Source organism: Cornus florida, unplaced genomic scaffold, assembly GCF_030987335.1.
Source record: "Cornus florida cultivar Cherokee Brave unplaced genomic scaffold, ASM3098733v1 CherokeeBrave_3.0.0_Hap2_Chr01, whole genome shotgun sequence".
Classification (NCBI taxonomy): Eukaryota; Viridiplantae; Streptophyta; class Magnoliopsida; order Cornales; family Cornaceae; genus Cornus; species Cornus florida.
In genome coordinates this window covers 29,189,341-29,201,943 of record NW_026775571.1, presented here as the reverse complement: position 1 = coordinate 29,201,943, position 12,603 = coordinate 29,189,341, and the positions used below count along the sequence as shown (strand labels likewise).

At 36.2% G+C, this 12,603-nt stretch overlaps 1 long non-coding RNA gene across 4 annotated transcripts in view; it reads left to right on the top strand.

The window, feature by feature from the left end:
- The window catches only part of LOC132294107 (uncharacterized), a 33,995-nt gene that overhangs the window by 11,275 nt on the left and 10,117 nt on the right, over positions 1-12,603 (top strand). The gene's annotated exons all lie outside the window — the stretch shown is intronic.

The following is a 12,603-nucleotide window of genomic DNA, read 5'->3' as shown; positions in this document are numbered from 1 at the left end:
CAGATGTTTGGAGAACAGGCAGGAGGAGGGACATAGTGATTTTGTCTCCCATTCTAATCTTTATAAGATAATCGAGATGGACCATCAGAGATCACTAGATCCTTGTAGCCATTTCCTATACTAAAGTGGAAATGACAAAGTATTTTCCACGGATTTAGTTGAAGGATTGCTGATTTTATACAAGGGTCAGGATTCTGGTTGGGATATTGGTTGACTGATAAATTAAATCAGCTTAATTTTGTCTATTTTGAACTGGTAAGATATCAGTTCATACGAATAGAACGGATCACGAGATGGTTAGATGAATAGAAGTGGTGATTCACACTTTGCATTAAGTTCAGTCTGATGGAAGTAATTATGGAAGTGGATGCTCTTAACAACCGATATGGTAATTAAACCTTTGGGTAGTTGGTGAGAAATCAGTTGAATTTATAGCATGTGTAATAACAACACTTGCTACTACCAAGGCAATTAAGGAGATCAACTTAGAATATCGGAGCTGACCTTAGTGGAGGTGTTATCTTACTCAGATAGAGTTTAAGGTACTGGAGGAGGATTAGTAGTTTCTGTAAATGATGTCGGAGTGAATGAGATGTAAAATTCGTAAATTTTTCTCGATGCACTCAAACGATTATAAGGTACAACAAGACATCGAATGTCAGTTCTAGTGAATAGGTTTGAGTAGAGACATGTACATAACTGTCTATAAGAGTAACACCTGTTATCAAGGTGGAAACTTGATAATCGAATATCGTTGGAGATTTTTGCCACTTCGTATCTCAAATTAGGAGTAGGACTATTCAGGACTAGATGGTCGGTAGGAATTATCGACATTGAATTGGAATTTTGTTTCCATATAGGTTAAAGAATGGTGGATTGGATAGGTTGTCTTTTGGACATTGTTAGAGTAGTGTTCACTTTGGAGCTTCATATCAGTTTTACATCGCACTAATAGTAATGTTCTAGCATGTGGATGCTCATTCTAATGGATGCAAAGTGCTATTTAGAAGGAGCTTTATGAGGATTTTGGAGCAGCAGTTTTGCTTCATATCTCTAGACGAGGGATTTGATCGAGAAATTTTATTTGATCATGGAGGATATGCTTGGGACATATATCCTAGGTTTTCATGGATAATTGGAAGTGTTTACTTCACTTTTCAGACTTTTGTCTATGGTATTGTTGGCACAAGGAGGTTGGTGTGACAACGTTTGAGGTTTTGTATAATACATAGTGCAGACCTCTCATCTGTTGGTCTGAAATGGAAGCAAGGGTTGTACAATAAAACCTTAACTTCATTTAAGGATACATCGGAGAGAAATACTCTCTTTTGTAATGATTACGCGCTGTTTGGAGGCAGCAGTAGGATGCTGTAAATAGTTGAACTCATATATTAGAGTTTTCTATCAGGAAACGGTTGTTTGGGATGTCTTCCATATAAGAAGCAATGTTTTTTTTTTTGGAGGAAGGTCAATTGACTTTTCACGGATTGTGTTTATCAATTGAGGCAGTAGCCTATAGATTAGTGTTACCAACTTGTTAGCGCTGGATGCATAAGAATTTTGTACATATATCCTATGGAACTTGGAAGAATAGGAATCGTTACCATTAACTAAATATTGGGTAAGATTGAGTCGTTGTTAGATACAACCTAGGAGTTGTACATTTATTGTGTTTCTTAAATATAGAAACCTTGTATATTGTTGGATGCATTGAAATTCGGTGGAGCCATACACAGAGGTTGAGTCGACACGAGAACGGAAATGAATTTTAAAAGAAAATAATTCAAAATTTCGTGTATTTTGAGGACGAAATTCCTTTTGTTAGGGGGGAAGAATGGAATACCTCTAGTTTTCAAAAGGATATAAAAAGGATTTAATTTTTTTATTTTATTGTCTTTTAGGTGCTTACGTGGCTATGTGCGTATGTGGCTTCATGTAGTATGCTTATTTGTTTTAATTGCTTATGTGGTTTATTTGATTAATTGGGTGTTAAATGATGTGTGGTTTCCTTGTAATTATTTGTTAGGATTGACTGATTTAATTGCTTTATGTTTTATTTTATTTTATAATTTTAAAAGGATGGATTTGGATAGTAGTAATGGACCACTCACTTGGGTCACATGGACTACTTGGATAGGATGAGTAACGGGTACGGATATTTTACCCATGGATGTTGGTATATATATATATGGGTCTATATGTATACTTATGGATATTATACTTATTAGTATATTAAATAATTATAGTAATAAGTATAATTAGTTTATGTATATATATATATAGTATAAGTTAAATTTATATATATATATATATATATATATATATATATATATATATATTTACGTACAGACTTCTTAAATATGTATTATGTTTTATTTTTATTTTTCCTTCTCTTATTATTAGACTTAGGTTATGAATAGGATTAAGGTTTGTTATAATCCTATATATACATCTTAGGTTTGTCTGTCAAGGGTTGGAAGAAACCCTATTCATGCCACTTTTTATAGACAGAGAGTTTGAAATAAAAACTAAGAGAGGAAGCTAGGGTTTTGGCCAAGGATTGAAGGCCGGACCAAGGAGGAAGGAAGAGGGTGTCTTCGTGGGTAAAACCAGGAGCAACAGAGAGGGTTCTACGGCAACCAACGTTGCCGGAAAACCTAGGAAGAAGACGGTTAAAGGTATCAAACCGAAACCTTAAGAGGCAAGTTTTACTTCTATCTCCTTCCCTTAGACTTCGTGTTCTATACAAGCCTAAGTTAATTCCAGGAACTAATCAGACTTTAAATTGATTTATTATGCATGCTAATTCTGGTTTAAAACAATGTTAGATGAATTTATTTGTAATTGTTTTATCTTGCAATTTATGCCATAAGTATTTGTTTTAATTGATGTTAATGATGCATAATTGATTTAAACAAATTACTAGAATGATTCGGGACTTAGTTCAGACTCTTAGGACCATCACCAATGGAGAACAGAGGGATTTGAAACTCGTCGGAGATGAGGAAGATGATGCAAAACAGGGTGAGAGCCGGCTCCCAAAAGGGAATTATTTTGACGACTCTCAGGGAGAGAGTGCCGGCTCCATGGAGTTGAGAGCCTGCTCCCTCAAGACGAGAGCTTGCTCTCAAGTGGATAGAGCCTGCTCTCAAGGGGGCAGAGCTTACTCTCAAGTGGACAGAGCTTGCTCCCACAAGAACAGAGCCTGCTCTCTTAGTTGGGAGCTTGCTCTCGTGCTGGATTTTGCAGAAATTTAATTATTTTAAGTTTCTATTTGGCAAATTAGGTTGTTCTAATAATGTTGTGACAATTTTGGATGAGTTAGATGGTTGAAATGATAGGACTAACTCCTACAATTCATAATCTACATTAATAGGTTATGAACTTGAACAATACGACACTTTAAATAGGTCTGCATATTGTTACTGGATGATTTAATTGCTTACTATTATTTAACAAATTAAATTGAGGAATATTGGTATTAAACTAATTTAATCAATTAATTAAATTTAAATAGTTTAATTATGTCCTAGAGGTTAAAACAATCTATTTGAGATGCATGTTAATTTATTATTGTAGAAAAATTAAATGCATTCTACTTAGAGTTGTTATTTTGCTTAAGTATACGAAAGGATTACATATGTGATTTTTATTATGTTATTTTGGATTATATGATGTACTGCTTTATCTGTTACATCATGTATTGGATTGTATGGATGTAACGCACCGGTATGGGACGGTGATATTCTAGGGATGGATTAACTTATCAGTTAAGTCTTACCTATTTTGTATAAGGGAATGGATTAACTAAAAATGTTAAATCCTACTTATATTCGTGTCAGCTTAACTAAACAAGTTGAATGACCTATATGGATTATTTATGGATGGATATGATGGATTTTATATACATATAGTTATGGTACCATGATATGAGTTTGAGTCTCAAGATCATGGTTTGGGTGCGTATATTTATTAGGATGGATAACTGGACATAGTAGACATCTGGGTGCCATGGTAGGTCTAAATACTCATGCCCACTGTCACAACCCAGACCGTAATTCAGGTTGTGAACATAAAACAGAATAAGGAAATGCTCGTATTCAGAATTGTCTGACCGAGCCCTAGAACACTGATCAAAAATTTTAAAAAAAATTTAATATTCGTGGTTGATAATAAGAAAATCCCTTATTTCGAAAATCATTTTAAATAGAGTACCCTGTCCCAAAACACATACACAAAAATCCATTCATACGTAAAACCCCATAATCCTTTAATTACAATAATTAAATAAAATCTGTTTGGAAGAATATTTATATACATATTGGTCTCAAAATATACATTTCCCATTCATACAAAGATATACAACCAAATAGAACCTAACATCCATCCATGGCTGTAGAGGAACTCCCTCAACGACCTCTTCTCCATAACCTGAAAAACATGTATATATAATAGGAATGAGCAACCACAACTCAACGGGAAATACCTAACCACCACTCCTTAATACCCCCATGAATCCAAACAAAGAATAGGAGTCAGAAAGGGAGTCATACAAATCAGGGAAAAATAATCATCACATAATCATGCTGTCTCACAAAACAGTCAACATAGAAAAATATGAAGTGTCATATAAACAGAGTCCAAACCATCTCCCTTATTACAACCTTCTATATAAAGTATCACATTTCTAATTATCGCAACCATCAGTCTAAAACTATGCCCATGTACCGTGAAAAGATTATCCTTCTATTAATACCTAAGGAACCCTTTAGTATTAATAATTTACTGAACCTAGACAAAAGGATAACCACTCTTGTCTAATCATAAACACAAACTGAGAATATCCATCTCTATTACTCCATAATTACCACATTCTTTCCAATCAATATCTTAGCTGGTCCTAGACCCTTGTACCATTTCCTTTCCTTCTCTTTCAAATACTAGAATTCACACCACTTCCGAAAGATACCCCACATATAAGGAGTGCACATATAACAGATGTATGAAAGAGAACAGGAAACATGATAGTCCGAATAACACATGTTGAAATAAAGTGTCATGAAATATAATGACTCTTCTCAACTATTAATATGATATGATAAATGAAGTGTCATGCAATGCCAATGCCAATGCTAATGCCACTAACACTTCTCACTTCCCGAAACCTTGTTTCATCACAAAAAGTTAATGTAATCCGCTCAGGGCTGCTCCCTAGTACCATGAAAAGAAAGTTGGTCATCCATCCCTGATAGAAGGTAACTCCTTATGATCATTTGGGGCTCTAGTGACACAACTACGCGTAGAGCCTCTCCCTACGTCTCCTCTAGATTCCCATTAACTGCACAGACATAAGGCCACTCCTTTGTCCGATTTTTAAATCATTATTCATTCCCAGTTTCTAATCTCACGGATATAAGGCACCCCTTGTTATCCAGTTTTCAAATTCATTTAATGAAATATTCCCACTTTCATTTTCATTCCAACCTCCATCCCTATGACCATGCAATGCAACCCATGCTAAATGTATTTCATAACAGCATACCATGTCAACTGTGTAACAACAACACTAGGATAAGATACCATGTATAATGAATACAATATGGACTCTAACCATTGCCCTAATGTAGGTAGGAACCCACCACATCCTCACAATACCATGCATAATGAATGCATGCAACCCACCACGAGATGCTACAACATTGCTATGGCAATAGTGTACTCACATAAGATACTCAACTCGAAGAAGAACTCTAGAACAACCCCGACCTCAATTGGAATGAAAATCCCCATTATCACCGAAATGTAATCGCCCCAGATTTTTCGTCCGCAAAACAGAATATTCAGCTTGTTACCTTCAACTTTGAAAATTCACAAAAAATTCAATTCTTTATCAAATTGAATAATTCCAAAGCCCAATGAAAGCTTAAACACTATAATTTGAAAATATCAATTTAGTTTCACTAATTCCTTTCCCCATTGAAACAGTTTTAAAACACAACTTCGAATTAGATTCTGCCCAGAAACAGATTTCCAGCCTGAAGAAAATTCAATTCTCACCCAAATTAAGTGAATCCAAATACCATTGAAATTTTAAAGACTATATTTTCAATATAAAATTTTACTTCACCAAAATACCTTACCATTTAAAGAAAGTTTGATGAGAAAGACTCGGACAAAATCTGCCCCAACCCAGAATTTCCAGCAAGAACACTCTAACTTCAAAAATTCATAGTAAATTCATTCCTCAACCAATTTATGTGAAACTAACTCTCAATGAAAGCTAATTAACTATATTAACATAAAATCAAATCATATATAAATGATAAATTACGAATTTACATGAATTAGAGCAAAACAGTAGCCTGAATTTCAGCAAAATAGCTTCAGCATGTTGCACAGAATTTCAGTTTAAGTTTTATACAGTTTGCGATTTAAATTAAAAGAGATTAACTCACTAAAGGCAAAGGAATTGAGGGTTAGACAATCCTACCTCAAGGGAGTTCAAACCCTTGGCACAAACACCTCAAAGCTAACCAAGTGGTAGATCAAAATCACCAAAAATGGAGAAAATGAAGAACAAAATTCCTCCTTTGTAGCACAACCAAACTCCTTCCTTTCCAAGGCAAATTTGAATACTAATGATGAAGGAATGGGTTTACTATCTATATCAATGGAAAACTCATACCCTTGGGAACATTTTTCATTCACATAGTACCATCAAACTCTCACCATAAGTCTCTCAATTGTGAGCTTAAAGATGGCTCACCATGAAGGAAATAAAAGGAAGAAAAAGATGATGGAAAATGACACAAGAAACTACAGCTGAAGTTCTGCATGAGGAGTCATAAAACACTCCCAAAAATCTGCCAAGTATATATGTAGGTGGCAACCAAAGCCTCGGTCAAAAGTGTGACCTTGCCAAAAGACCAAATTGCCCTCACCTCCTCATTAAACTACTACAACGCCACCACTTCTTCAAATGACCATTCCACCCTTATGAATAATATAAACGACATCTAAATAATTATTTTCAATTAAAAAAAATAACCTGAAATCCAAAAATCCCGGCGTGGGACCCACACGGGTCGCTCGGGCCAAAAATCCAAAAATTGTCCAAATGGTTCCCGAAGCATATTGATTTATTCCAAATTCAACAAAACATCCCAAAACACTATAAAACCTTCGTGACATGCAATCCCATGCATGGCATACAACTCAAGACAATGAAATGAATTAATATGCCAAAATGTGAAATGCTCAAAAAATCAGAAAAATGAGGGACATTACAGTCTACCCTCCTTAAAAAGATTTCGTCCCCGAAATCTACCCTCCTTAAAAAGAAAAAGTTGATGTGCCTATCAAACTCACAAAACTCGCCAAGAACTCGAACCAGCATTACCACACAATCTGCAAAGCCTATGGACTCATATCATACAATAGACACAACAGTCTACAAAATCCCCTTCAACTCTCTAAATACTAACGAGGACAATGCATCTACTACCAACTGACTCCAAGCTGCGAATCCAAAGCCTGACAAGTTTGTGCCCTCAAGCAATAATGGATTCGAATCCCACAAAACCCAAGCTAGCTCAAAACATAACTGTCAAGATACCCATAACATTATTCTTGATGTCTACTCTTATCACCAGTTAAGTTAAAATCAATCTCTAGCATCAATCCGTCCTTATTAATAACCGGTATTCAACCAAAATACAAGTCAATTAAATGATAACCCAAAACATCACCATATTACTCTACTATCGTCACCATCCTTATCCATATTCTAACCCAGGAATTCATAATCATGACATTCTACAGAATTGAGAAATCCATAACACAATCACTGTCATGAATGTTAATGTGGCAATCCACCAATCCAGCATAACACCAATGAAAAACTGACAATCCTCAACCATCATAATCATTAAAGAATACAGCTTACCATGATCTGCTAGTCTGACTAGCGACTAGTGTCTGTCAACACATACTCATAAGAATGGTAGCCTCGTTGGCGTCTAGAGCCCGCCCACACATACTCGTCAGCATAGTAGCATAGTCGGCAACTAGCACCCGCCCACAACGTCCTCATATGAAATGTGACATCACCAGTGCCTAACACAATCCCATAGCATATCTTTTTCCTAAGACAACTATGACGTCTCTTGAAACCGTAAGTGTTTCCCATGACACACCAATCGTCATCCTTGTTAGTGTCCTGACATTTCATTTAGAGCTGGGTATGGTCCACAATGTCCAGCCGGTCCATTTGGCCATCCCATGCCCAAACAACAATTACATTATCACTAACCCACTTTATTCGAATCATAAGTCACTAAGACTCAATTATGCAATCGAAAACTTTTCTAACATCAGGATCCAACTCTAAACTTCTTACTACTAATCACACCTGAACGTTCCGCTGTTACATGCATGAAACACCCACATATGCTAAACACTAATCAGTGCACATCAAAACTATATCCTCATTGGTAGAACCTCACAATACCAGCCAAGTCGTGTCCATTAGGGACATCTGACAACGATGCAAAATGCCATGATAACCACACATGTTTATGCTGATAAGCCATCCACAAAAGACAACGCTACTGGCGTCAATCCTACCATTCATTTCCCAGACAGGTCAATGCATTAGTCATAAAACCATGTATGCATATGATGCATAACATAACAAAACTGGGAAATGCACAGATACCAATCAAAATATAACTCGTAACATATAATGAGATGTACCTCAGTATATCCAATAGTCCCGGCCCATTGCCCTTACTAATCCTCACTACAAAAATCCAACTAATGAAAGAGTACACTAGGACCAGCTCCTCTATAAAACCATAAGTTCTGAGAATTCTACAGAAAACCCACATCGCCTATCCTACTATCATCTTCCCAATGGATTTGCTTTTATTCTATGATTTGACTTTCCACAAGTGAAACATCCATTGAAACTAGGTCAGCCCCGTGGCTCTCATAACTTCCTGAACAATGTGACCAACACCTTCCTAATTGAACCCTCACCCTCCTCAGTAGGTAGTGGGATAACATCCTGTTTTCTCAAAATTGTGGAAGTCAACACTCTTCCCAATATGCCCAATAGTAAGCTTATTTCCCAGACCTCTAAGTGCCTGACCTTTCTTACGAGGCGACATACTACAGTGACATACAAGTCAACAACAGTGACACTATCCACAGTCCCAACCTGACTCACATGGATACAAACCTTGAAACAAATAGCCTGTTTAATCTTTAAACAATTAAACACTTATCACATAAGCACACAAGCATGCTTGCAAGACCAATACCAGGTAAACACATAGCCACGTAAGCAAGTAGGCATGCTTGCAAAACAAGAAACACGTAAGCATGTTAAACAACACAAACCAGAAAACCCTTAACCGTAGACAGACCACTACCCGTCGTCCCTAGGTTAGACGAACCATGCTCTGATACCACCGTTGTCACGACCCAGACCGTAATCCAGGTTGTGAACATAAAACAGAATAAGGAAATGCTCGCATTCAAAATTGTCTGACCGAGCCCTGGAACACTGATCAAAAATTAAAAAATAAATTTTAATATTCGTGGTTGATAATAAGAAAATCCCTTATTTCAAAAATCATTTTCAATAGACTACCCTGTCCCAATACACATACACAAAAATCCATTCATACATAAAACCCCATAATCCTTTAATTACAATAATTAAACAAAATCTGTTTGGAAGAATATTTATATACATGTTGGTCTCAAAATATACATTTCTCATTCATACAAAGATATACAACCAAATAAAACCCAACATCCATCCATAGCTGTAGAGGAACTCCCTCAATGACCTCTTCTCCATAACCTGAAAAACATGTATATATAATAGGAATGAGCAACCACAACTCAGCAGGAAATACCTAACCACCACTCCTTAATACCCCCATGAATCCAAACAAAGAATAGGAGTCAGAAAGGAGTCATACAAATCAGAGAAAAAAAATCATCACATAATCATGCTGTCTCACAAAACAGTCAACATAGAAAAATATTAAGTTGCATATAAACAGAGTCCAAACCATCTCCCTTATTACAACCTTCTATACAAAGTATCACATTTCTAATTATCACAACCATCAGTCTAAAATTATACCCCTGTACAGTGAAAAGACTATCCCTCTATTAATACCTAAGGAACCCTTTAGTATTAATAATTTATTGAACCTAGACAAAAGGATAACCACTCTTGTCTAATCATAAACACAAACTGAGAATATCCATCTCTATTACTCCATAATTACCACATTCTTTCCAATCAATATCTTAGCTGGTCCTAGACCCTTGTACCATTTCCTTTCCTTCTCTTTCAAATACTAGAATTCACACCACTTTCTAAAGATACCCCACATATAAGGAGTGCACATATAATAGATGTATGAAAGAGAACAGGAAATATGATAGTCCGAATAACACATGATGAAATGAAGTGTCATAAAATATAATGACTCTTCTCAACTATTAATATGATATGATAAATGAAGTGCCATGCAATGCCAATGCCAATGCTAATGCCACTGACACTTCTCACTTCCCGAAACCTTGTTTCATCACAAAAAGTTAATGTAATCCGCCCAAGGCTGCTCCCTAGTACACGAGAAGAGAGTTGGTCATCTATCCCTGAGACAAGGCAACTCCTTGTGATCATTTGGGGCTCTAGTGACACAACTACGCGTAGAGCCTCTCCCTACGTCTCCTCTAGATTCCCATTAACTGCACAGACATAAAGCCACTCCTTTGTCCGGTTTTAAAATCATTATTCATTCCCAGTTTCTAATCTCACGGATAGAAGGCATTCCTTGTTATCCGGTTTTCAAATTCATTTAATGAAATATTCCCACTTTCATTTTCATTCCAACCTCCATCCCCATGACCATGCAATGCAACCCATGCTAAATGAATTTCATAACAGCATACCATGTCAACTGTGTAACAACAACACTAGGATAAGATACCATCTATAATGAATACAATATGGACTCTAACCATTGCCCTAATGCAGGTAGGAACCCACCACATCCTCACAATACCATGCATAGTGAATGCATGCACCCCACCATGAGATGCTACAACATTGCTATGGCAATAATGTACTCACATAAGATACTCAATTCGAGGAAGAACTCTAGAACAACCCCGACCTCAATTGGAATGAAAATCCCAATTATCACCGAAATGTAATCGCCCCAGATTTTTCGTCCGCAAAACAGAATTTTCAGCTTGTTACCTTCAACTTTGAAAATTCACAAAAAATTCAATTCTTTATCAAATTGAATAATTCCAAAGCCCAATGAAAGCTTAAACACTATAATTTGAAAATACCAATTTAGTTTCACTAATTCCTTTCCCCATTGAAACAGTTTTAAAACACAACTTCGAATTAGATTCTGCCCAGAAACAGATTTCCAGCCTGAAGCTTCCAACTTTGAAAAATCATGGAAAATTCAATTCTCACCCAAGTTGAGTGAATCCAAATACCATTGAAATTTTAAAGACTATATTTTCAATATAAAATTTTACTTCACCAAAATACCTTACCATTTAAAGCAGGTTTGATGAGAAAGACTCGGACAGAATCTGCCCCAACCCAGAATTTCCAGCAAGAACACTCTAACTTCAAAAATTCATAGTAAATTCATTCCTCAACCAATTTATGTGAAACCAACTCTCAATGAAAGCTAATTAACTATATTAACATAATATCAAATCATATCTAAATGATAAATTACGAATTTACATGAATTAGAGCAAAACAGTAGCCTGAATTTTAGCAAAATAGCTTTAGCATGTTGCACAAAATTTCAGTTTAAATTTTATACAGTTTGCGACTTAAATTAAAAGATATTAACTCACTAAAGGCAAAGGAATTGAGGGTTAGACAATCCTACCTCAAGGGAGTTCAAACCCTTGGCACAAACACCTCAAAGCTAACTGATAAGCGCCGAATATTGTATATTCAAGCGCCCTAAATTGCATTAGTAAAGTCCGTTGTATGTTCATTTATGTAGATTATCTTCATTTATATGTCTTTATACATTTTCAGGTTCATTGGCCAAAATGGAACAAGAATAAGGCCTTGTGGAATCTTGAGCAACAAAAGGTGCCAATGCTGAATTCGGGCAGCAGTAGAACCTGGACTTCGCTCGCCATTTTGACCTTCCAAATTCGAGAACTGGACTTCCCTCATAACATGAAATATTTAGAGCTCTGAATTAGCTTTCGAAATCTTCAAACGGTTTGTCATTCGGAGCTTGGAGCAGAGAGTTATGGCCTTGTTACCAGAGGTGCGTAGAACTGCCTGGCAGCAATGAAATTCTGCCTTGATCTTCATTTTTGACCAACCATTCTTGAGAATTGGATCTCCACCAAAACATTCAGTATTTAAATCTCTGAATTAGCTTTCCAAATCTTCAAACGGTTCATCATTTGGAGTTCGGAACGCAAAGTTATGGCCATTTCATCAAAGTAGGTCCGGGCGGAGCAAATGGAGAATAGGGCATTCTGCCCAATTTTTGAGTGCTCGAGGCCCTATTTCGAGCA